Source organism: Callorhinchus milii, unplaced genomic scaffold (assembly GCF_018977255.1).
Source record: "Callorhinchus milii isolate IMCB2004 unplaced genomic scaffold, IMCB_Cmil_1.0 Scaffold4, whole genome shotgun sequence".
In the NCBI taxonomy this organism is placed as follows: domain Eukaryota; kingdom Metazoa; phylum Chordata; class Chondrichthyes; order Chimaeriformes; family Callorhinchidae; genus Callorhinchus; species Callorhinchus milii.
The window spans coordinates 42,927,968-42,953,630 of record NW_024704745.1 but is presented as its reverse complement, the minus strand read 5'-3'; the positions used below and the strand labels follow the sequence as shown (position 1 = coordinate 42,953,630).

Below are 25,663 nucleotides of genomic sequence, written 5' to 3'. Positions count from 1 at the left end.
ATCCTTTTGGATGAACATTCAGAATTGCATTCTGTAATTTTCCAAAGAACGTAAGTACTGAATAGAAGCCTCCTGATAGATTATTGCATTAAAGATACTGCCCAATGTAACATTGAACCATGAAAGACCACAAAGCAGATTTGAATTATGTTAGTTGATTTATCCAAGATAGCAATTGGGTTTCACTCAGAGGCATAAAGGACGATAAATGCAAATGATTGTTGTTGTTGGATGTTACGAATTTGATCTGCACTCTGGGTGATGGAGAGGAAAACCATACATAGGATTCCCACCTCCTCAACATTATCCAGATGTGTGAGATGTGCAAGGTATGAGCACTGGATATTGAATGAGCTGTAATTCCTGCCCCCAAGCTTGAACAGCCTGTGAACTACTGCGACGGTTCTCACCCCTAATTGTATGCCCATGTTAAAGCACTCAGTGTACCAGGCGGTCTCTGTATCAGTCCTTTCTCTATAGCGTGCAAGTTCTCTCTCTGAGTGAAACTCCACTAATGAGAATATACATATGACAACAGGTAATCCCAATGCTTTATTGTGCAACAAAGGGATGCATACAGTCCTTCGCACTATCAGACAGCTGAATTCAGCAGTAACCTACTTGTGTTTCTTGCATTCCTCCTTGATTTTTACAGAGCCTCAAGAAACACTGTATAGAAAACTCAATGGTATTTTATTGGTCCTTAACCCTATGTCTAACTTACACTGCCTGGAACATGATAACTGTCGCAACATTAAGGAATAGAAAACGCCCTGACACTAAACTATGGCACTAGAATCATAGAATCATACAGCACAGAAGGAGGCCTTTTGGCCCATTATTGTCTGTGCCGGCTCTTTGAAAAGAGCTATCCAAATCGATCCCACTCCCCCATTACAGAATGCACTAAAAGCTTTATCCAAAGTTAGTTAACAAAGAAATAACAATCTTGACCAGGAGATGAGGCTCTCAGATCAGGTACATACCTCATTGATGACACACAAGGCAAAAAGCGACCCCAAGTTCAACAAACCCCCTCCTTTTATATTGTCCTAACTCCTCTCCTTTCCAATGAATTGCATTGATACCTCCCCCCCCACCACCAATTTTCAATCTCCTCCCCTTTCAGTGTATCAGTAGATTTCCCCTCCAGAACCCACGTGATCCTTTCCCGCCTTTTTGTTTCAGTAACTCACCCAGGTTACAGACTTTGTGTCACCAAGGCTGTCCTTTAAATTATATTTCTGTGCTTAGCCCATAAATGTGCTTAAAGCAAAAGCATCTTACTTTGCATAAAATCTCAATATATACAGAATATCTACATTAATAACCTTAATAAAAGGTAGATCATTAATTTAAATAAGGTGACAGTGACACTACCACTGTTGAGATTCACACAGGAATAATGGCCACTTGGCAAGATGTAAGAGGGAGCCTTGGTGCCTGCTGAACTCTATGTCAGCAGAAAGAAAATAAACAAACACCTTCAGGAGAGAGGAGGGGAGAATTTGTTTTTGGTCAACCGGGTGTCTGACACATACAGAAACCATCACCGTGCTTAAGAGTATCCAAACCAGGTTGAGATTTCCATGCATCCCACATACAAATGGAAATCCCAGAGATAGATTGTTGGAATGGTTATGCACACTCTCTCTTCCTGGAGGGGCATAAAGGTCTAGTAGTTCACTGCCAATGGAGGAGTGAAGCAGTAATGTACTGTGTCACTTGATAGTGTCCTGTGAACTGGTAATGTACTGTGTCACTTAACCAGGTTAATGGTTTCTCCTGATTACTCACAGCTGGAGTCAGCATTTAACCAGTGAAGGGATTCACAGCTTTATGGAACAAGCAATAAATTCTCCTCTCCCCGGTTCCCCTCCCCCATCCGAATCATAATCACATTATCTTTATAGATCAAATTGAAATTAACCTAATTTCTATCAAAAAGCTGACATTGCATTTAATTGTACTGAAATAATCCATCAATAGAGCCTGGAGTCCGGTGGGATAGGACTCCGACTGAACATGATGGATTGAGTTAAAAAGACATACTAAAACCTGGTTGTAGCTTTAAATTCCTTAAACATCTTTAACAAAAATACTGCCCATTGTTCCCCAGCCTCTCTCTCTCTCTCTAGCAATGGTCAGAAGTATGGTAGCTTCAGAGCAAAAAGATGCTGCTTGCAGGAGCATTGAACATTTCTGTTGACCAAGTATAACAATGCACAAGTGCATTGGGAAGTGAAAGTCATTTTGCTACCATGTCAGCTAGACATAAATGGCATCCCTAAGACTACAACCAAAAGCAGCTAAAACAAATCAAGCTTTCAGAAATGCTGTATATGGCATGTAAAATACCGAAGACGAGGAAAGAAGTTAAAGGTTGTCAATATTCCCAGCTTTCATACGATTTATTACCCACTCACCCTTCACTCCCATTGTTTATGATATAACCTGTAAAGACTTCAGTTGGACTCCCGACTCTCTCAGCAATTTCCCAATACACTATTTATTCACGTGCATTGCATAAAACTAGAAATAGAACCAATAAGTATTCATTGAATTGCACATAATTTAAAAGGTGCCACAGTAAATATTAATTTATGTTTACATACTTTAAGTAGATAGAGGTTTTTATGATTTTTTAACACTAAATAATGAACCCCTGGGGCTGGAGTGAAATTTGCAAGGTTTATAATTATTCAATGTGATCATTATTACTATGTGATAACTAATTCAAAGACGGAACTTCCGACTGTTGACATCACTAAACAACTCTCTTTAGAAAACCCCTCTGACTTCCAGAGAATGGTTTCCCCACTGTTCTTCAGTTCGATGGCCCCAACTTGGTGTCACTTTTCTGTTCAGAAATTCCCCTTAGACATAGGGGAGAAATATATTTATAATGTTTATGAATATTTTGTGTTCATAACTACCATCAAAACCACCTGCTCTGTTCCTAGGCCAAGTCACTGACTGAGAGGACCATTGTCTGTTCTGGAGATATATTGTAAAGTGTAGCGACTGTGTATTTTGTAGGCAAACACAAAAGCCAGTTTGTGCATAGCAAGGCCCCCAAATAGGCATGAATAACAACAACTACAAAATTAAATTTATATAGGACCTTTTATGTTGGAAGGATGTCCTAAGACGCTGGAACTGAATGACCAATTTTAATTGAGGGATTGTTAGCCCGGTAATCAGGAGTAATTCCCTTATCTTTCCAAATAGTGCCACAGACAAAATCTCAGTTTAAGGTACCATTGAAAGGACATCACCTCGAACAGTGCAATGCACTTCAATCCACAACTGTTTGTGGGACACTGCTGTGCACAATTGGCTGCAGCATTTCACCCACAAATATAGTCAATTCACTTTACAGTCTATTCTGTGAAGCACTTTGAGTCGTCGAGAAGACGTGAAAAGCGCTATATCAAATGCAAGGATTATTATTATTATTATAGATGAGATGGTATAAGTTCTTTCTCTTAACTGTACTTGAGAAGCCACTGGCATTGATTGGCCCAGGGCATGCCGGGAAGAGCTCATAATTAAATTTATTGTTAGGACAGTCATCCAGAATGATTAAATCTGATGCTATGTATATATATATATATATATATGTTGCCTCTACACTTGCCTTTATAATCCTGCTTAATGGAGCTTAAAATAATTTTGTTGTTATATACCCTCCTGCCCATAATGTGACGATATTATTCTGCAGTGTTAAATCACACTTGGTTCTCTTTGACCTCAATCAAAGTATTGTGTAACAGCAGAAAACCAGAGTCAGATAGATACTGAGTGCACAGAGACAGATTTGGTTTATGAATCGATGTTTTACCAGTACAAGTGCAAAAACCTCAGTTACCTTCCGGCACTCTTGGTAGTGACAGACAACACTATATCAAAGAGACCCTAGAGTGAACGGTTACCTACGTTTGTGATTTGTTGTCCCTCACCACTCTTTGCCTCACATACTTTTGAAGCTACAAATACTATACCATTTCTGTTTATATTGATTCAGTTCACTGCCACAAGGGTTAATTATGCATTCCTCTCCAAGTAAAAATATTTATTTTGCTGCTGTTGCATTTTGTGGATGGCAGAATATGAAACAAAGCACAATATACAAAGCACAAAAAGGAGACATCAGACATATGAGATATGCTTATTCATATGCTAAACAAATAGGAAGTGCAGATAACTAAATGCAGTCACTTCCACCATTATGAATGCTTCCCTTACAAATGTGACCATTCATTGTGAGCATTCAGTTGCTTCTCTTATCTCAAATACTAATTCTTGCTGCTGTGAATTTACCCAGCCAATATCATTCATACTCTATTTATATTTGAGTTCGTTACTGCAACATGCACTAACTATACTGTACACACCATATCTGCCGCACATAAATTGATTCCTTTTTATCTTGCGATTCCTTGTATCTGCATTGCACTCACAATACATAATAAATATTTTGAATTTGTAATCTTTAGGAGATAAATGTGCCACGATGAGTAACTTTAGTTTTATTTGAATTTAAAAATCATTTTTCTGATATTTTCTTCACACTGAATAATTTGTTCACTACAGTCAACTTCACTTACCAATTCAAATCTGATAACACTTGTTATCGGTGTGGGGGTGAGAGGAGGAAAGGGAGAATGTCAGTATGTATTAGCATGGTCTCATTATCTATGACAAATTGATTTTGAATCTATCCCTGATGGATGGTGTGAAAGTCTTTTCCATCTACTCTCTGCAAGTGCTCTATGTAAAACTGGCTAGGTTTGGAAATCTCAATACAGGTACCTGAATTCTGATTCAGAACTCAGACACCTGAATCCTCACCCATACCAAACTCCACATCGCTATCAGGCTCCAGTTTTACCAGGCTCCGTTGACAATCTGTGAAGATCCTCACACCCACCCACCTATAAATCACTTCATGCCAAACCATCTCCCAAACTCTACAACCTGCTGACACCCTACTCCTCTACCTGCCCCTTTGGTTGGATGGCTTAAATCTTCTGCGCTTCCCTCAAGCTCTCTACTCCACCATCAGTCTCTGTGCTTTCACCCAGTATGCCCTAAACCTCTGAAACTACCTGCCGCAATGCCTCCATATTGTCCCCTCCTTACCCATCTTCAGATTACCCCTGAACAGGTTCAACCATGCCTTCAGTCACTTTCTCTTTCTTCCCATCAAACTACAACATTGTTCCATGCTCTACCGTTACCTTACATGAAGGGCGCTATATATATGCAAATCGTAATTGCTGTTGTAGTGCCTATTAAATGCAACCCAAATAAAATGTCCCTAATTTAGCTTCAACTGGTTTAAGTGGCAAAGAGTCAGTTGATCCAAATCGCTCAACCGAGTTGCTGTTCAGAATTTAGGGTTTAGGGGTATTGCTGGAACGATTTAATATAGGAGTTTGGCTGCGAAACTAACCTATGCTATGTTTAAATCAGGCTCCTGAAATATGAATATTCCATTATTAAGAGCTAAAAGAAGAACACAGAAATGCTGTAGGAACTAGTATGCTGAATTGTTCCCCCTCCACGGCTCTTTATACCTGTTGCTGTTCAAGATTGTACATTTTAAAAAATCCCCAAGAGATGACAAGAGTTTGTTTTACCCTTTCAACCTAAAATTTTAAATATGAATTATTGATATTTATGTAACAAAAGCCCAGGATGTAACAATCCATTGTGAAAAGGTCAGTCGGACTTTTGGTGTTGCAGCTTTGGGACACCACTTTTACCCTCTTCTCCTCAGTTGTTCACCCCTCTGTTCTCAAGTTAGTTGTGTGAGGAAATTTGAGATGTCCTCCCAATGTGAAAGGCACTGTACAAATGTAGATCACTATGGTTTTTGCACATTGAATCTTAATATCTTGTATATTAACCATGTATTTTTTTAATACAGATAAATTGGTGGCTGGCTTTATAAATTTGTGTTACTAAAAATCTCACTTTTCCCACATTTCCCATTAGGGTGTATTAAGTACTTAAAACACAATATTTTTCTCCATTAAATATTCCCACATTTCATTTTGAATATTTTTACTCAACCGCAATAATATTGCCAGTAATGTATGTTCAAGATTGAATCACCACCATGTTTATTTCTTAATATAGTGAAGATTATTTTTGATACCCCTAATTGCAAGACTGCCAAATGCATGGATTATTATTAATAAATAAAAAAAATTACTTTTAACGTTTTTAGGCCACAATATCGCAAGGAAGATTTTCCCATTCTCTTGCAATAATAATAATAATAAATATAATAATAAATACAAATAATCCTTGCATTTGATATAGCGAATGCCAATGGGAATTGGGGAGGGAACTATTGAAGGAAAGGGTGGAGGTCAGCTGATTGTTTCAGCAAAGTTAAGAGTAAACTGAATAGCTATCTGGCAAAGAAATTGATTGAAAGTTATGAGAGAGGAAGTAGAGTATGAATTATTATTTTACTTCGGAACCAGCAAGCGAATTGTAATCCACTTTCTGATGAAAGGTCATAGGCAGGGCGAAACCTTGGGCAAGTTTCCTTACTCCACATGCCTAATAATAATCCCTCCAAAACCCAAAACAATAATAAATTGGTCATTTTCAATCTGCGACTGTTGCTGTGCGCAATTGGCTGCCGCGTTCGCCCACAAAAAATACAGTCAATTCACTTTACAGTGTGTTCTGTGAAGCGCTTTGGGACGTCCTCCCGACATGAAAAGCGCTATATCAAGTGCAAGGATTATTATTATAGACCTGAAATATTAACTAATTTTCTTCCTCCATGGATGCTGCCTGACCTGTTGCGTGTTTCCAGCGACTTCTGTGTTTATATAGGTGGATTGTAACGGTAATTTCTCATCTGTTAAGAGAACACCATGATTCCTAAATGGTAAGCAAGGAATTGGGCATCGTGATGAAGAGATACATGTAAACAATCTAAGATAGGTTACTGAGGAATCTTAAAAGTCAAATTAATGTCTGTTATTTCTGTCCTTACACCCACGTCATAGGCTTGACAGAAACATTTGGCTCAACATGCTATGGTATGGACTGTATAGGAAGGAAAATACGTGTTTGTGTTACGCTTGAAAGTCAATGCCTCACTGCTTTCTTCCCTAGATTATAAGAGACTGAAGGCATTTATTCCATAAGACTTGTTGAAGTGAATTACAGAAACCATTTTAAGAAATTAAGATGATTCTTAAATTGTATTATATGCTTTAAGCATTATAGACCCACCACTGAGGCTGGAGTTTAGTGCTGTACTGCAAAATCATCACGCTACTTGTCAACTGGTTTACAGTAGTCCCACAAAGCTTGGATCTATAGGTAAATAGATTAACATTGCCTCTCACAACAGTCCTCTAAGGATCATATTGCATTTTCTTAGATGTAGGGATCAAGAAGATCACAGTATTAAACCATTGGGAGGTCTCTTCAAAAACATCCATTCAGTGTGGCATGTTTGAAGAGCTGCCTTGACTCTAGAAATTCACACTGTTAAGTATTTACTTTTCTATGTTAAAAGGACAAAGGTTGTATTTGTTTTTGATCATGATAAAAATATATCTGCAGCCAGGTTAGAATGCAAGGTAAAGAACCTGCAACTCAGGTTAACCCCTCAATTCAATTTGTATTTCTTATCAAATTGAAACTTAAAAAAAATGGAATTTATAATAATAATAATCCTTGCATTTAATATATTGCCTTATTACATCTTCAAGATGTCTCAAAGAACTTCACAGAGTATACTGTAAAGTGAATTGACTATATATTTTGTGGGCGAATCGCAATAGCCAATTGCATACAGCAGTGTCCCATAAACAGTCATGGATTGAGTGACCAAATTATTATTATTTATTCCATGAAAATATAATCATAAAATATATCTGACTTTCACCTTATTATAATAATAATAATAATCCTTGCATTTGATATAGTGCTTTTCACATCTTCTCGATGTCTCAAAGCACTTCACAAATATACTGTTAAGTGAATTGACCATATATTTGTGGGCGAAATGTGGCAGCCAATTGCGCGCAGCAGTGTCCCACAAACAGTCGTGGATTGAAAATGACCAATTTATTATTGTTTTTTGTTTTGGAGGGATTATTATTATATTTGACATCTGCCAGGCTTAGTATTCAGAAGTGCATGTCGGTATCAATCCTTTTTGCATCAAACAATTCTTTCTCCATGTGTATTTTTTACATTGTTTCTTTTATGTTATTACTTGTGGTTCTTGTAGGTGAAATACTTAATATGGTTAATTAAAACAAAACACATCTTACAGTTTGCTACCATCTAGAATTCTCCCTTTGCCCGTTCTAATTTAGTGAGGGAAAATTTCAACTTATTTTGTTACAATTAATGATCACAGCTAATTTTTAAAAATGTTTTAATGACGAAGATCGAACTGTTTTTATTGTACATTGTACAGTATTTAACAATATAATACAAACACGTCTACAGAGTTCTTCAGAACATTATAAAATCCCTGTCATCTTTTAAACAACCTCTACAAGTAATATTCTACCAAATGGATCTGGGTGATGGAGTGAAAACTATTATTTTTATTATCCACTTATTTGATCCTCACCCCTCCACAAGTCAATGAATAAGTTTAAAAACAGCCCATATAATTTAATATTCATCAAGCGGTGCAAGAGCTCACTCAAATCTTGATTATCCATCATAGAACTATCCTGTCCTGTTTTGAAGAGATGCTCTCTGGTTTCCAGGAATCATTATCCCTGTGCGTATCATTTCCTAATATCTTCATTCTGTGCTTCATTGTATGTATATATAATGCAGCTGTACATTAGCTGGGATTCCTTTCATCGAATATTGAGACCACAATTTACCTGCTACCGAGCACCTTTGTTTTGTTGAGTGTAATTCCATTACCTTCTTTCCAATTGAATAGCAATTTCTTTTGAAATGGTGTAGTATTGCAAATGTCCACATCATGTCTTTGGTGCAGATATGCCATCTTGAGTGTGGCCAATACACAAAAATATAGTACCTCTCCCAACGTTTTCTCACAACCATTCAAATCCTTAAAGTAATTTCAATCCTCCTAACAAAACTAACCCTCAAGATGGTATATTTTATTCACCTACTGCCGATTAGATATTTTATTCACATGTTTAATTATATTATCCATCATCGGATATTTGAACTTGCACTCAGAACCTTAAAATATGTAGCTAACTTCATGAACTTCATTGCAACATCAATTTGCTTATCTTATAACCTTTTATGAAATACATATAGACAAACTACAGTCACAACACTTTACAATGAATCCTGTAATGTACTTTGAAACATTCCCCTGATTTAAAAGGCACAATATCAAATACAATAAGGATTATTTTAAAGTAGCTTACACATCACAAACACAGTCACTCCACTTCATAGTAAATCCTGGGAAGTAGTTTGAGCCGTCCTCTGATGTGAAAGGTGCTACCAAATAGATATCAAATGTAATTCAAAAGATACCAAATTTAAGGATTCTTAATATTATTATCTGAGCATGTTGTTCAGTGGTATCTTACCAACAATATTTAATTGTGTTGCTACCTACATTAAATCCATTTTAACATTTTATCATAGGATTTCACACTGTGAGGAAATTACACTTTGTGAGAGAAAATGGAATTATTTGAAGAAAGAAAATTGAATCGAATATTTCATTTGGAAACGTAATAAAAGTCAGGATCCCATATATGGTATATTAATATGCACTGGCTTTGAAAACTTTTTTCTATAATTGAAATAGCTGTGACTTTTTTAAGGAAAAATACTCCTAAATTACTGTTTATATGTGGTTACATTTCTATTATTTCTTCAGGGAAAAAAATGGTGAAAGTGTTATTTTCTAATATTGCGAAATGTCATTATGCTATATAGATATTCCAATTCATATAATGTGGGATAATTAAATTAAACATTTGTGAGACATGAATGAAAAATGCCTCGCCTCACATATGAAGTAGAGGATTTGTAAAATTTTATTTTGAAGGAACAAGTCATGAAGTCATGTTAAATTTCTATTGTAACTGTACTCTGCTCTGCTCGCCCTCCCACCTCCAATTATTGGTCACGATACTGAATGTTTCTGATGACATTCTTTCTGAATAGAAATGTCTATTTATCAGAAAAGGATGGAAGGAGCCAGAAAAGAATGGGACAAAGAGCAAAAAGAATTAAAGCATGAAAATAATAATTAAAAATAGTAATCTTTGTGTTTGTTACAGCTTCTTATCAGGTCATAGAAACGTCTCACAGTGCACAGGATTTTTGCTCAAGTATAGTAACTGTATTTGTAGGTAAAAAATCATGTGAGAGAAAGAATGACTTGTATTTCTGTGCAGCCTTTTTTTACATCCGTCCCTGGTGAAACTCAGAAGTGCTAGTGTTGCATTGCTGACACTTTTATAGACTCGCCAAATGCAAATTGCAGGAAAGCTGTCAGGAAACAGCAGTTGTCAGCACAGAATACAATTTTCACTGAGCATGCTTTCCAATGAATGCCCAGGTTGGGAAATTGAGAGCCCTTTTAAGGTTGATGGATTAAAATGTTATCAATTAGAATGATTAACTGTGTGCTGAAACACAAAGCCAAAATCAAGCGCTTTTAGAGTTTCTCTGGTGAGAAATAAAGGTTGGGTTGAACTCTATTCCATACACATGGAAACTCAGATGATATTGCAAACATAGTTGAAGCAGTTACGACTGAATCCTAGGATTCTGGTCCAGCCACATGATTATGGTAATCCCAACTCTTCCCTTCACAAGCTGCAGATCATCCAAAACTCTGCAGCTCATGTACTCTCACGCACCAGTCTCCATGACCCCATCACTCCCACCCTCGCCCGACTCCACTGGCTCCTCATCCCTCAGAGGATCGAACTCAAGATCCTTGTCCTCACTTTCAAGGCCATCCATGGCCTTGCCCCCTCCTACCTCTCTGACCTACTGTCTCCCTACCAACCTGCCCGCTCCCTCCTTTCAGCGGGCTCCAGCCTGCTCCATGTCTCCCATCCAACCCATCCTACCATCGGCGGGCGGGCTTTCAGCCTCTCTGCCCCCACACACTGGAACTCCATCCCACAGTCGCTTAGCCTCGCTTCCTCCCTTGCCTCCTTCAAAGCCGGTCTCAAGACCCTCCTCTTCGATCGTGCCTTCCCTCGCCCTCCCACCTCCTTGCCTTCCCTCACTCCTGATTCCTGCTATCTCGTTTTACCACATCACTGGAAGATTTGCATGTGATACAAGATAGTTTACTGGTACTGCAGCATGTTGGGGGTATTTCCTCATCTTGAAGCTCCATAACATAATAATAAAAATAATATATTTAAACATCGGAGAAATAGGAATGTAATAGTTTAACATTCCAAATTATAACTGGTAGCAGCAATGCATTGGATTGCAAGCTCCTAGCAACATGGGGGGAGTGGGGGAGTGTGGGGAGGAGACAGATACAGGCAGCGAATGGGAAAGGGATGAAGTGGTGAGTCTGGGGTGGTGAAGAGTGTGAAGGCGGTTATAAATTACAATGCTCTATCAGATTTTGCTCTCTGCGGGAGCTGTTGAGCAGGGCCACCTATTTGCCTCCTGCTGATTCCTTTAATACATAATGAAACTTCTATGAGTTAAGGCTTCCCTCTTCACAGTTATAATATTGTTTGAATTATAATCTTCTGCTTGATTTTTTTAAAATTTCAAATAGCACCACTTATTCTTTCTGTAAAGCTCTGGAAAATGCTATCAATGACAAATGTACTAAACTGAAGCCTTAAATCCTCCTGGACACAGCCTTAAAACTGTTGATTTAAAATTCAAGATTGTGTAGAATTTGGAAAATTCTTAAAGGCAGTCTTAATTTGGAAGCCAGTTTTCCACAGTTATAAAAAAATCCCTCCATTGCACTGACTTCCAGGTTAGGACCGGAAAAATTATTTTTCAAAAATCCTGCACAATTTTAATTTGAAAACGATTGTCTTGAGGCTAAACCATGAACCATTTCAGACCTCTGTTAGCGTCCACTTCTCTAATACATATTGGTGTAAAATTTGCTGCATTTCCTATAGCGTGACTGGTCTTAACTAGCACAAGGAACACGCTGAGGAACATATGCAAATCTGTTCCTTAATTGGACCTGATGTCAAGTGTCCTGATTTATCACTGCAATGAGCATACTGCTGTCAGCCTCTGATCTACCTGGACACTCTTACAGATCAACTAGCTATCCACAGCCTGGTGGAAAAATGCAGGAAATTCACTACAAAATAAGGTTCCTGATTTCAGCTGAGGAATGTCTGTTTTAACTCCAAATGAAAAGTGTAAATATTGGAATTCCTCTAACAGTGTTTGCACTCTTTATATGGAATTATGGCCTGCATGACTAAAGCCTAGGTTAGGAAAGTTGTTTTCTGTGTCTTCTTCACTGGACGATTGCTTATAGCTAATGTGGAAGAATGTCTGCACGGATCAAAGGCTGAGAGGAGTACGTTCACTACAAGAAGGGAAGTGAGGAGACATTATGCCATGTTTAATCAATAAATAAAATTTATTTGCTAAGAGGGAATACTGCAGATCTTATTCCATTTTGCCAAGAGTCCTGAGAATATATCAATCCCCAAGACTGTCTCAGAGATGAGACTTTCCAGTAACTCAGTAATTGGAGAAATGTGTGAAATAATGGTTGCGTTGCAATATTATTTTTTAATATTGTGTAAACCAGAAACAAAATGAATCTGTGACTTTGGTCACCCTGTTAAGGAACTTAATATTCAAGCACTTTGGATATTCTCCACATTGAGAATTCCATTGGGAAGGCCTGATTAACACAATTCATGATATTACTTGAATTTCAACTTTGAAAGAGCTGATGCTTCAGCACTTGGGCTTGTTATTGGAGCTGGCAGCTGATTTCTGTATGAACAAATTAATTTCTCCTCTGCTAGTTCCTGCTTGGAAAAGTCTTTTGCTGAATTAGATGCTGTAGCTTCTCAGATTATTAACATGTGCTCTAAGATACGTAATTAATTTCAAAGCATTTGCCTAGGAGGACCCATTTTTCAATGAAATACAGTCCCTCCTTTGCAGAATTATTTAAGTAGGCAGTGAATCTGGCACTACCAATAGATTTGGTTTACTCCCTAGGATCCAAACTCTGAAATAATAAAATTAGTGTTTGCTATTTCCTTTTGCCAGGAAAATCTCTGGTTGGAACATTTATAGCTTGTAATGTCCTTTTGAAGAGGCTTGTGCCACAAAATGGTAACACTGGGCTTGAATACATTACTGAAGCCAACATAACAGCTGAATCTCTGTCCCATGTTATCTATTTTGATAATGTGCAACTGCATTACATTAGCTTCTGTTCAAAGTCTGCTCAGCTTCTTTTAATTTAGTAACCATTGTATTGATTTTTTCTTGCAAATTAAAAACAGTGATCTTTTGCTTAATTAATGCAACCAAAATGATAAATTATATATTGATCAGCTATGATGATTCCTACTGTTGTTCATTCAAGCCAAATCACTGCATTAAGGACATTTAACCATTGTATGTTATAAATCAGGTTTATAACATACAAATGAAATACACAAGCTCACTGACCAGCACATACCTATAGCTGACAGTGAGGTTACACAGCCCCATATTAAATGTGACAATGTAGACTGAGCAATCAAACATTCAAATTTCTTTATCAATTCCCTTCCTCCCTTTAGTAAATATAAATGCATATGATTAAAAACATTTTTATTGCTTGGGATTGTTTGGGTTGAATTTTTTGACTGACGTATCTTTTACCTCTTTCAAGTTTTGTGATCATTGAATTGAATTTCCTACATAATGAGGCCCATGTGCAGGGTGAATATTAGGTTGATAGCTTTTCTCTTGTCTTTAATATCAACACCCTTATCCAAACCTTAATAAATTACATTTTCAAAGGATAAAAATTTTATCCACTTCTGCTCTTTCAGAGAAACCTTAGCTACCTAAAGTTACATGTGTATGCGTGTACACCTAAGAAGATTCACAAAAAATCTTCCTTTTCAGATTTCCATCCATCTCTTTCTTAAGGCATCATTTTGGGATGAGGTACAGTTACACAAGCACCACCTGAAGGGTCATCAGGAGCCCTCCAATACCTCACTCAAGTAGCCATTTTTTATGCGTCAACCTCGACACTGACTGAAGGCAAGAGATTTGATGTGGAAGGCATCACATCTAAACCCAATTCTGTCTTCATTCAGCATGTGTAGTTTCCAGCAGGAATCACTGGGTGGCAATTACAAGCTACAATCCCTTGATGTTCTGACCCCTTCCTAGCCCATGACATACATCTAGAGTGCAATACAGCTGAATTTCAATGAAACTGGATAGATCTACAGGAATTATTTACATGGATAGATTTCCTAATTTGATTATGTTTAATTGTTTTCCCATGGCTGCTAAAGATCCACAATATTTTGAAAAGAAAAGGGAGTTTCTCCTTGTGTCCTGACCAATCCTTCAGATAAATTGGTCATTTGCTTCATGTCAATTTGTAGGACCGATTTGTATGCAAAACATCTGTCTCAGTTTGTGGTAGAGTAAAGCCACCTTAGCAACAGGGGTCCAAATGAAACAAAGAAAGGCATTTGACAAATTAACACATCCAACTCATGTTTATTTAAGGAGTAAAAAACACACAAAATAGTGCAATGCTGGAAATCTGAAAACAAAAACAGACAGTCTGGGAAGTTCTGATGGAAGGGTCGTGGACCCGAAACGTTGACTCACTTTCCTTTCTCCGTAGATGCTGCCTGACTTGCTGAGTGTTCCCAGTGACTTCTGTTTTTGTTTATTTGAAGGGTGTTGGGTTGGATTGTGGAGGAGAACATGGAGGTGAAAGACTGGATGGAAGCTCTGGCCTCCAAAGGGCAGATGAGATGGTATTGGACACTTGTTGTTCATTATGTTTGGTTTGGTTATTTAACAAAAGGTGCTGGAATAAACAGCCATGGAACATTGAGCAGTCAACTTTAGCATCTCCTAAATCTTTAGTCAAGTTCAGACTTGTTATACAGTTGCCTACATAAACAGTCACTTGGCAATAATTAACTGTAAATATTGATGAGTTGTTTAGTAATGATAGTGCTCCATCAAAATATAAGTTCTTTCTTCTGCTAAAGTTAGATATTTTAAGTCCTGGAATTTCCACCTTCCAGCCCACATTATGCAGCAATCTGGCTTCTGAACTGTAAAAGTTTGTAGATTTCATTGAATAAGAATTATTCTTAACTGCATGATCAGTCCACAGAGAAGCCACGAGCATCAAGCTTAGGTACCGTGAAACAATTTCTTCCAAAGCATCAGTGATTCCTTTTCTCTATTCTTTTAAGCTGTGAATTTACTGTGTGAAAATGAGCCTCTGTCCCACATTTCAGATTTTTGGATGCAATCTCTAGATATATTGCACCACAGATTTATGCCTGGAGCAATGTAAATTGAGTGTGAAGATTGCAATGGAAATCAGCAAATAACATTTGCTGTAGCTGCGCTATCTCTGCTATAGAGATGGATCGGTGATGGATTATCGCTCTGTTGATAACTGTCCAAAATACAGAGCTGAAACAATGTCCAAAAATCTAATATGTTTGATAACATCACTACATTATGAGATGTATTAAAACCACACCATCTATACTTATTGACATCCATGAACGAGTAACTTTACCACTTTCCCAAGGATTGCTTTTTCAACTCCATCATCCAGCTCCACTGCCTCTCTGGGGAAACTCTGAATGTTGATGTTTCTGTATGTTTACAACCTCCTGTCCATAGAAGTTGATAAAGCAAAACTGTGTTCATCTTCCCCCTTCTGAGTTCGAGTCCATGACCCTTGTTTGTGAATTTATTGAGTATATCAAACATTTGATTGGCATTTAGCTTGGCCATATCCTTGGGATCTAAAAGGCTTCAATAGATCAGCCCTTCATCTTCTTTCCTATGTCAACATTTCCAGTTTTAGCAGTCACTCTATGTAGCTCTGGTACCTAAGAACATAAATCAATTTAGTTGCCCATCATTCTTCAATGTCAGGACGTTCCTCAACATCAGAGGACTGACATCCACCTAATCTTAACTTCCAAGACTATCTTCAATGTAAGTTCATAATGTTTTTGCCCTTAATTTTGAGGTTGTTTTACAGGAGTATTTAAAAAGTCTGGCATTCAAATTAAGAATGCTTTTAAGAATTTATACTACAATTCTGCATGATCTTAAGACAAAAATATTAACATATTTAAGACAAAAGACAAGCTAAGGTTAGGTGGAATTTTGAGCCTCAAATGTGCACAAGATAATAAGATGGAACCCAGTCAATGCTTTGTACCAGGCCCACCATTATGTCCTGTAATTTGTACTCTGGCTCACTTTGTATCCACCCTCAAATCCTATTTGCAACCCTTGCCTCTACTGTCCATTTTGCTGATGGTGTCAAATGGCTCGGCCTGTGCACATCTAATATTCAAAGGAACAGCATTTGGCCTAGCTAGCTTGCTCAGTCATTAATTTTGATTTCATTGCCTTGCCTTTTTTTTACACCCCTTATTAACCAGTCACCTCTGCTGTATACACATCTTTCTATGTCACCCATCACTGGTTTCTTTTATTAGCAATCCCACCCAATTTGAAATTGCCAGTGCTGTTTTTCTCCCCATTTCCAAATTGTTTTTGTATTTCTAGATACATTAAACATCCATCTTGGCATTCTAAATTGTACCATTAAATTCCATGTTCTTTATCTAGTGTGAACAGATGCTGTGAGATCTTTTTTCTGTTATTGAATTCCCATGAAAAGCTTGGTATAAATCTGGGTCGATCCACGTGATCTGAAAGCGAATTGTGCTGGTGGCTGGCTGCTGACCCTCTTCAGGGGGTAATTTTTGCAGTGCATTTATTGAAATGCTGTAGTATTAAGGCAGGCATTGCAAATCAATTGAGCTTGTACTTTACAAAAATGCAAGTTTTTCCTTTCTTCCTTCCATTCCCCCCAGTGCAGGGCAAGAGGCTGTTGGGTCCAGGAAGTGTAATTTTTATCCAACGTCCCTTAAATAAACATGGTTTGGGTTTGTTAATTTGTCAGATGCCTTTCTTTGTTTCATTTGGCCCCGTGTCACCTAGGCAATTTACCAACATTAATTATATCAGTTTCAGAAGAACAAACAAGATGCAACTGAATATTAACTTTCTGGAGCAACCTACACTACACCTATCAGGATTTGATCTCATAGTCTCATAGAAAGTTACTCAAACAGTTGCCCATTTGTTATGAAAACAATCAATGCACTTGACTTGAAAAGTGTCTTAGGGTGTTTTGACATGCTAACTGCTTTTTAAAAATGCAAGTTCTTTTCTTCACACTATGTTCATACTATGTTCAGTGCAGGAAACTGAATTCATAAGGACTTATTGGTTTGTTTTTTTTCTTTTCACTCCTGTCAATGTGTGCACAGACTAAAATTACACTTAGCCTGTGAGAACCCAATCATCCTTTCCTGCCTCTCTCTGTAGCTGCTGTTCCTCTACTATTGAGGTTACAGAATGACTTTTGTAAGATATTTCTATCACTTATTAGAGTTTGGTGAAGCTTTTTTGCATTCACATGCAAGTAGTCTTGCAATGGTAGCTGTCAGCTTGCCTCACTTGGTTGCATTTCCACCTCTAGGCTAGAAGGTTTCCATGTCAGGACTTTGCAATCTAGGCTAACTCTCCATTGCAGTATTGAGAAAGTCCCAGATTATCAAATGTTCAGATGAGACTTTAAACCAAAGTCCCATCTATCTATTTGTGTGGACACCATTGTGGTGAGAGATCTCATAACACGATTGGAAAAGATAAGAGAGCTTTTCCCCCAGTGTCCTTGCATTTCATGTCTGTTTGTGAGAACTTAGCGTGTGTAAATTGGCTTCTGTGTTTGCCTACAAATACACAATCACTTCCCTTAACACAAATTACCCATGAAGTACTTAGAGATATTATGATGTTGTGGGCATTATATCAAATATAAGGATTACTATTATTTGCACAGTGATGACTTCATTCACATTCAGTAATAATGTCTCTCAAAAAAAAATTGTGGCAACACAGGTACAGTAAAGTCTTAAGTATTATCTTTATAAATCGTATAATCGCCTGAGTCATATATTCAACCAAGTCCCATTCAGTTTCCTATCAAAACCATTAGATGTCTTTGCATTACTCAAATTAATCGCTTCCTAACTTGTAACACTGCTCCCCTACCACCCATTACTCCCACACTTACCGGCTGCTTTGAATACGGACAGCGGGGTAGTTTACTATGTTGGAGAAGTAATATATTAAAGCTCACATAAGTTGTATCAGCAGGGATCAATTTATCTATCCAATTTAATCAATAATTTGCACTGCACATCTATAATAATAATAATAATAATCCTTGCATTTGATATAGCGCTTTTCACGTCGGGAGGACGTCCCAAAGCGCTTCACAGAACACACTGTAAAGTGAATTGACTGTATATTTGTGGGCGAACGCGGCAGCCAATTGCGCACAGCAATGTCCCACAAACAGTCGTAGATTGAAAATGACCAATTTAATTATTGTTTTTGGTTTTTTTTTTGGAGGGATTATTATTAGGCGTGTGGAGTAAGGAAACTTGCCCAAGGTTTCGCCCTGCCTGGAATTGAACTCAGGTCTCTCACTTGCAAAGCGAGTGCTCTAACCACTGAGCTACAGGACTCGAGTCCTGTAGCTCGTGGAGTCTAATCTAATGGGAAATGACGTCCTGATCCATCAACACATGTCCACTTTCTGGCTAGCTGCATTGAATGGTGGGAAACGTAGTCTCTTAATATCTTGATGCATATGCATCAGGCAGAAGAACTTCATTTTGCATGATTCAATGCGATTCCATGTTTGCTGCTAAGTGCGCATGCATCAATGGATCAAGACACGTTGAATCGAGGGAAATGTAGTCTTGATCCATCACCGAATGCACACTTACAGTGCAGTGACAAACTATTGCATGCACACTTACCAGCTGCATTAAATTGCAGATGTGCAATGTAGATTATTTATTAACTCGGATGGATAAATTGGTCCCGACTGATACGACTTTTGTGAGTTTTAATGTATTACTTCTCCCACATTGGAAACTATCCCTGCTGTCCATATGGCAGTTCTGAAACAAAATGTTTTGAGTAGCTGTGTTCTTCCTTGTTTCAGAGAGATGCCTGAAAACACCCCCAAAAGGACAATAACAGTCCTTTAAAGAACCAAGAAACCACTCAGGTTTCTGTTCTTGATTCATGATCATACAGTAGAAAAAAGTATACCAATTTAGGTTGTGTCAGTTAATGTCAATGAGCACATCAGTCAGTAAGTGAAGAGAATATCCTGAAATACTGAAGCCAAGAAATATGAAGCGTAGAAGTTAAATGTCACTGCATTTTTAGGTAGTGAAACTGATTTATGAGCAACATAAGCTTAACCTAAACTTCTACAAAATTCATACTTTTACAGTACTGTGTTTCGCAAATTGTTGAATAGTTTTGATCATTCATGCTGTCATTTTGCTTTAGAATTTTCAATGCAAATTCATTTTAATGGAACTGCATGTTGCAAAGGTTACAAGGTACTGCTTTTCATTTTCTTATGAAGTGAGTATGCCTAGACTATTTTGCTTCAATGTAGCCAATGATTAATCTACGTTCTATGGTTTAGACTGTGCTGAAATTAATCCAAGGGCACAGAAAATCCCATTTCAATCTACTGAATGAAGAATCTGGTCTACCTTTTAGGTTAGGAATAGAAGTAGGGGCTTGGGATTTCTATTCCACTATTAATAAACAAATCTTAATTTAATGGCCACAATATAATCTAATTTTGCTGTCAGGTCATGTTGTTTCTTTGTTTGACCCTTGAATTGTGCAAGGTAACAGCACACATTGAGTGCACTAAGAGGCCACGCCTAGTATCTGATTTTGGTACAGAGTGACATGTGTTACTAAGTACATAATTAACCCAATTTTGAGATTGTGATCACTAATTTTTAAATATTGCCTTCTTCTTAGGTTAATTTCTGCAGTGATTAGTTCAGTTTGATTTGGGGAAACTTTACTGCCATCCATCTTTTCTGAATGGTAAAACAGACTTATTTGCAATGAAGTCTAGAACTGAATTCAGTTTTGGACAGATCATTTGTCACTATGACAGATGAAGTACACCAGGAGGAGGCGGCTTGTCTTTGTTTGCTCTATACACCACTACCAAGTTCATTGCCAATTTGAAGCACTAACCAAGCTGAACTGGCTTCAAGGTGATGTGCTTGGCGACGGAATATCAGAATTAAGTCAACTTTCTGTGGTGTGATCCAAAATCTGGCACCCACATATTCACCCATACCAAACTCCGTACCCCCATCACACTAGTCCTAGGCAGACTCCATTGGCTCTCTATCTCCAAACGGATCAATTTGAAGATCCTCACACTTGTTTACAAATCCCTTCATGCTCAGGCACCTCCATACCTCTCCCTCCTGCTTACTCCTCAACCCACTACCCCCTGCCTCCGCTTGACTGTCTCCGGCCTCTTGCATGTCCCTCGTGCCCTCCATTCCACCATTGGTGGCCACACTTTCACCCGCTATGCTCCAAAACTCTGGAACACTCTTCCTCTATCCCTCTGCCTTGCCGCCTTCCTTCCCCATCTTTAGGTCATACCTGAAGACCTTCCTCTTCAACCGTGCCTATGTCACTTCCCCCCTCCCTCTGACTCAGTGTCGTGCTCTGCCACTGTCAAGCTACCCTGTGTGACGGGAGCTACATAACAGCAACAACAAAATTACATTTGTATAGTGCCTTTCATGTCAGGAGAGCATCCCAAGGCACGGGACAATCAGTGTTTTGGACCCAAGCTGGGGGTCGGAATCGGGGAGGGTGGAGAGCAGGGGGGGCGGAGGAGTGCGACCAAAGACATGGTCAAAGAGGAGAGTCTTGAGATGGGTCTTGAAGGGGACAAGGCGGAGAGCCTGCGGAATGGAGTTCCAGAGGGTGGGGTCAGAGTGGCAGAAGGCCCGCCCACCAATGGTGGGGCGAGGGACGTGAAGTAGACAGAGCCCGCTGAGTGGAGGGAGCAGGCAGGGTGGGAGGGGGTTAGAAGGTCGGAGAGGCAGGGGGTAGCAAGGCCATGGAGGGCTTTGAGGTTGAAGAGCAAGATCTTGAACTGTATCCTCTGTGTGATTGAAAACCAGTGGAGTTGGACAAGATGGGGGTGATAGGGTAGTGGAGCTTGGTGTGGGAGAGGACACTGGCTGCAGAGCTCTGATGATCTGCAGCCTATGGAGGGAGGAGTTGGGGAGGCTGACAAGCAGGGAGTTTGCATTGTTATGAATGCGTTTATGAGGGTCTCGGCAGCCTGCAGTATGTGACAGTGACGGAGCCAGGCAATATTATGGAGGTGAGCGAAGGCAGAGCGGGACATGGCACGGATGTAGGGTAGAAGGACATTTTCCTATGTGAAAGCCATTACATAAATGCAAGTTGTTGTTGTTGGTGGTGTGGTGGTGGTCTCTGTTGTCTGTCCTGAGTCATACAGGTCTGCAATAATCCAGGGCACTGCTGATAACAGATAATATCAACAACTGGCATTTATCTAGTGGCCATTACATAGGAAAATGCCCTTCAAGTAGGAAAACGTAGTTATCTAGGCTAGATTTATACAGGTATAACAACAACATGCATTTATATAGTTCCCTTCACGCGAGGTAGCATCCCGGAGTGCTTGATAATGGTGGAGTCTGACCCCAGGCCAAGGGGAGAGGGAGGAGGGAGGTAACCATAAGCACAATCAAAGAGGAAGGTCTTTAGGTGGGATTTCAAAGTGGGGACGTAGAAAGAGATGGAGGTGTAAAGGCAAGGATTTCCAAAGATTAGGTGTGTAGTCGCTGAAGGCTCAGCCACTGATGGTGGTGCGGTGAATGGGCAACACGCTCAAGTTAGCTCAGTGGAGGAAACAAGCAGACGATTGGGGTAGAAGTAGATCAGAGATAAAGAAGTGCTAGGGCACGAAGGGATTTATAGATGAGGGTAAGAACTTTGAAATCGGTAAGGAGACAGTGAAGCCTTGTGAGGACGGCTGTAAGGTCCAGTCAGCTTATTTGTGGCAGGACTTGAAATGGTGAAATGGTGAGCAATTACTGGGAGCAGGGATTCTTCCGGCTTAGCTCCTGTTAACCCTGTGAGCCAAAGTTCTGAATATCAGGTGGAGCTCGTGCTTCAATGACGAGCTTTGCAGCTTGAGCTGATGAAACTGTAACAGTACCTCAAGACTCTGCAGTCCCCAGGCTTGTTGTAAACAACATTTTGTCCATATAACTGAGCTTGGCAGTGTCCAAAGAATAACACAACATAACTGGTGATGTACCATTTTTTTGAATAATCCCATATTGAGAAAACTGTAAAATAACAACGACAAAATTACATTTGTAAAGCACCTTTCATGTCAGGAGGACATCCCAAGGTGCTGAACAGTCAGGGTTCAGGACCCAAGCGTGGGGGGCAGGGATGAGATGAGGGAGGGCAGAGGGGGTAGGAGAGTGGCTAAAGGCATGGTCAAAAAGGAGGGTCTTGAGTCATGCTTTGAAAGAGGCAAGAGAGGGAGCAGGCAACGGGATTGTGGGATGGAGTTCCAAAGAGTGGGGGCAGAGAGGCTGAAAGGCCGGCAGCCGATGGTAGGGTGGGTCGGGAAGGTGACCTGGAGCACAGCAGAGCCTGCTGAGTGGAGAGAGCGGACAGGTTGATAGGGGGTCAGTAAGTCAGAGATGTAGGAGGGGGCAAGACCGTGGAGGGCCTTGAAAGTGTGGACGAGGATTTTGAATTCTCTCCTCTGAGGGATGTGGAGCTGGGCGAGGGTGGGGGTGATGGGGTCACAGAGCCTGGTACGGAAGAGGACTCGAACTGCAGAATTCTGGATGATCTGCAGCTTGTGAAGGGAAGAGTTGTGAGGGCCGACAAGGAGGGAGTTTCCATAGTTGAGCCTTGAGGTGATGAATGCTTGTATGAGGGTTTCAGCGGCCAAGCAGTGGGAAGGCTTGCCAAGTAATGCTCTCAATGGCAAGCTATGTAGTTTTAGCTAGTGAGACTCCAGCAGCACCCCTATGCACATTCTGGGGCCTCAAGCTTTCGCTCTTGCCAACCTGCACATAATGCCTAATTTCTGGAATTAGATAAGAGGATACATCCCTCCAAGGAGAGAGTGTGCATTCCATTCCATTCCAATAAACTCTCAGTTTGATTTGAATGCTATTAAGCATGGTGATGGGTTTCTGTGTGTGTACCCTTCTGACCAGAATAAGTGCTTGAAAATTGATCACACCACTCCTGACTAAAATGAATGGCAAATAAAGCCTTGCAGACTATTACGTACTGTTGGCATTTAAAGATACCGAGATACCGACTCCGAAAACACAATGATTTACAAGAAATATTTCTGAATACAATCAATGAAAAAAAGTTACAGCAAGAATACCTTAAAGAACAACACTGCATTACAATTTTGGCACTGCTGTGCAATACTTCTGGCAAGAGATGTGACCCCACAGAAGTACAACAACGTTAAAAAAATCCTGAGTAGACTGTACATTTTCCAAGTAGCTATTTAGCCTCAATGTGCAAGATGGTGCATTCCACTATCCTTTACCTTCTAGTGGTCTAGTGGCAAATGCAATTTAAGCATAATGCACACATGATATTAAGAAAAATTGCAACAAATATATTGTATATTTAAGACAATTTGTGTTTGTATGATTTTGACATATTGATTGACATCAAGCATAATTGTGATGATAGAATAGACTATATTGATACTATTTCATATTTAATTGATATTCGCACCACACAATGATTGACTCAACCAGCAATCATAGCAAAATGTCATTTTCAAGCTATGTAAAAGGCCACTTGATCCATTAGGTCTGTTACCTGCAAACGCCATAACACAAGAATGTATCAATCTGGATATACATGTGTATACAAACAATTGTTAGAGTAAGGAATAACTTATTCCAAATTTGTAACAACATTAAAAAAGGAATTGGATGAATGCTTGAAGAATAAAATAGTATTATTTTCATCCACAAAATATAATAATTATAATAATAATAATTCTTGCAGTTGATATAATTCCTTATCATGTCGTTGAAACATCTCAAGGTGCTTCATAGAATATATGATTATTATTAGGCGTGTGGAGTAAGGAAACTTGCCCAAGGTTTCGCCCTGCCTGGAATTGAACTCAGGTCTCTCGCTTGCAAAACGAGTGCTCTAACTACTGAGCTACAGGACTCCACAATATACTGTAAAGTGGAGTAACTGTCTGTTTCGTGAGTGAAATGCGACAGCCAATTGTGCATAGGAGTATCCCACAAACAGTCTTGGATTGAGCGACCAGATATGTTTTTGCCCACCCCCGGAAAGCAAACCCGCAATCAACTATCAACTAGGTTCCTACTTACTGTGAGGTAAATAGAGGTGTGCGTGTGTGGAGTAAGAAATTTACCTATGGTTTTGCTCTACACGGGAATCGAACCCGAGTCCCTGAGCTTGTGAGACGAGCGCACTAACCACTACTCTTTGGGACTCCTCCCCTGTGTGTGTATGTCTTTCCAAAACGACTGCCTCCCTGTGACTGGGTACCTGAATGGCTGAGATCGCTTGGGGTTATATACAGGAAAAAAAGGTACATGTGTTATTTACAAATAAATACTCAAGGGGGTAGAAGGAGAGGAAGGGAAGAGACTCGCAAATGTGCCTTAACCACCCCCCCACCCCCCGCCCACCCACCATGGCTCCAGAGCTTGAATTTCCAGTATATTCTGTGAAGGACTTGAGATGTGAAAAAGTGCTATATCAAATGCAAGGATTATTATTATTAAAGGGTAAAGTGTAGATATTGTATGTTGTATGCGATGAAGAGGATAGCTCCAGTTAGGAGCTAGTACCAGCAGAGACATGACAGATTAAATGTGCTCTTTCTATGGTGCAAAAATTCTATGATGTGGAGTCCTGTTGCTCGGTGGTTAGAGCAAATAAAAATTGGTCACTTCAATCCACGACTGTTTGTTGGACACTACTGTGTGCAATTGGCTGCCACATTTCGCCCACAAATACACAGTCAATTCACTTTACAGTATATTATGTGAAGCGCTTTGAGACGTCTAGAAAATGGGAAAAGCGCTACATCAAATACAAGAATTATTATTATGATGCTATAAATTTCAGCCTTGCTTGTGATGTTGTGATGATCAGGTCAAGTGCTTTGGGATTTCCTCCCCATGTAAAATGCACTAAACAAATGTCAATTAGTATTGGGTATTGTATATTAGTATTGGATAATGCTGCAGGTTCTGTTCTGATAGTGACAACTCAGGTTAGCACATGGGGAGATACCAGGCAAGGTCAGAGTCAAAATACTTATTGTTTGAGCTCTCAAACTAGCTAGATCAGTGGAAAGGCTCCTGAGAAGCTATGTGACTTTAAATTGAATTTGGCTAATAAAATGAACTGATTCTCTCAAAAAATAGCAAGCATAAATCAC

General features: G+C 39.2%; 1 long non-coding RNA gene across 1 annotated transcript in view; it reads left to right on the top strand.

Annotated features, from left to right (window-relative positions):
• The window catches only part of LOC103186407, a 100,773-nt gene that overhangs the window by 7,632 nt on the left and 67,478 nt on the right, over positions 1-25,663 (top strand). The gene's annotated exons all lie outside the window — the stretch shown is intronic.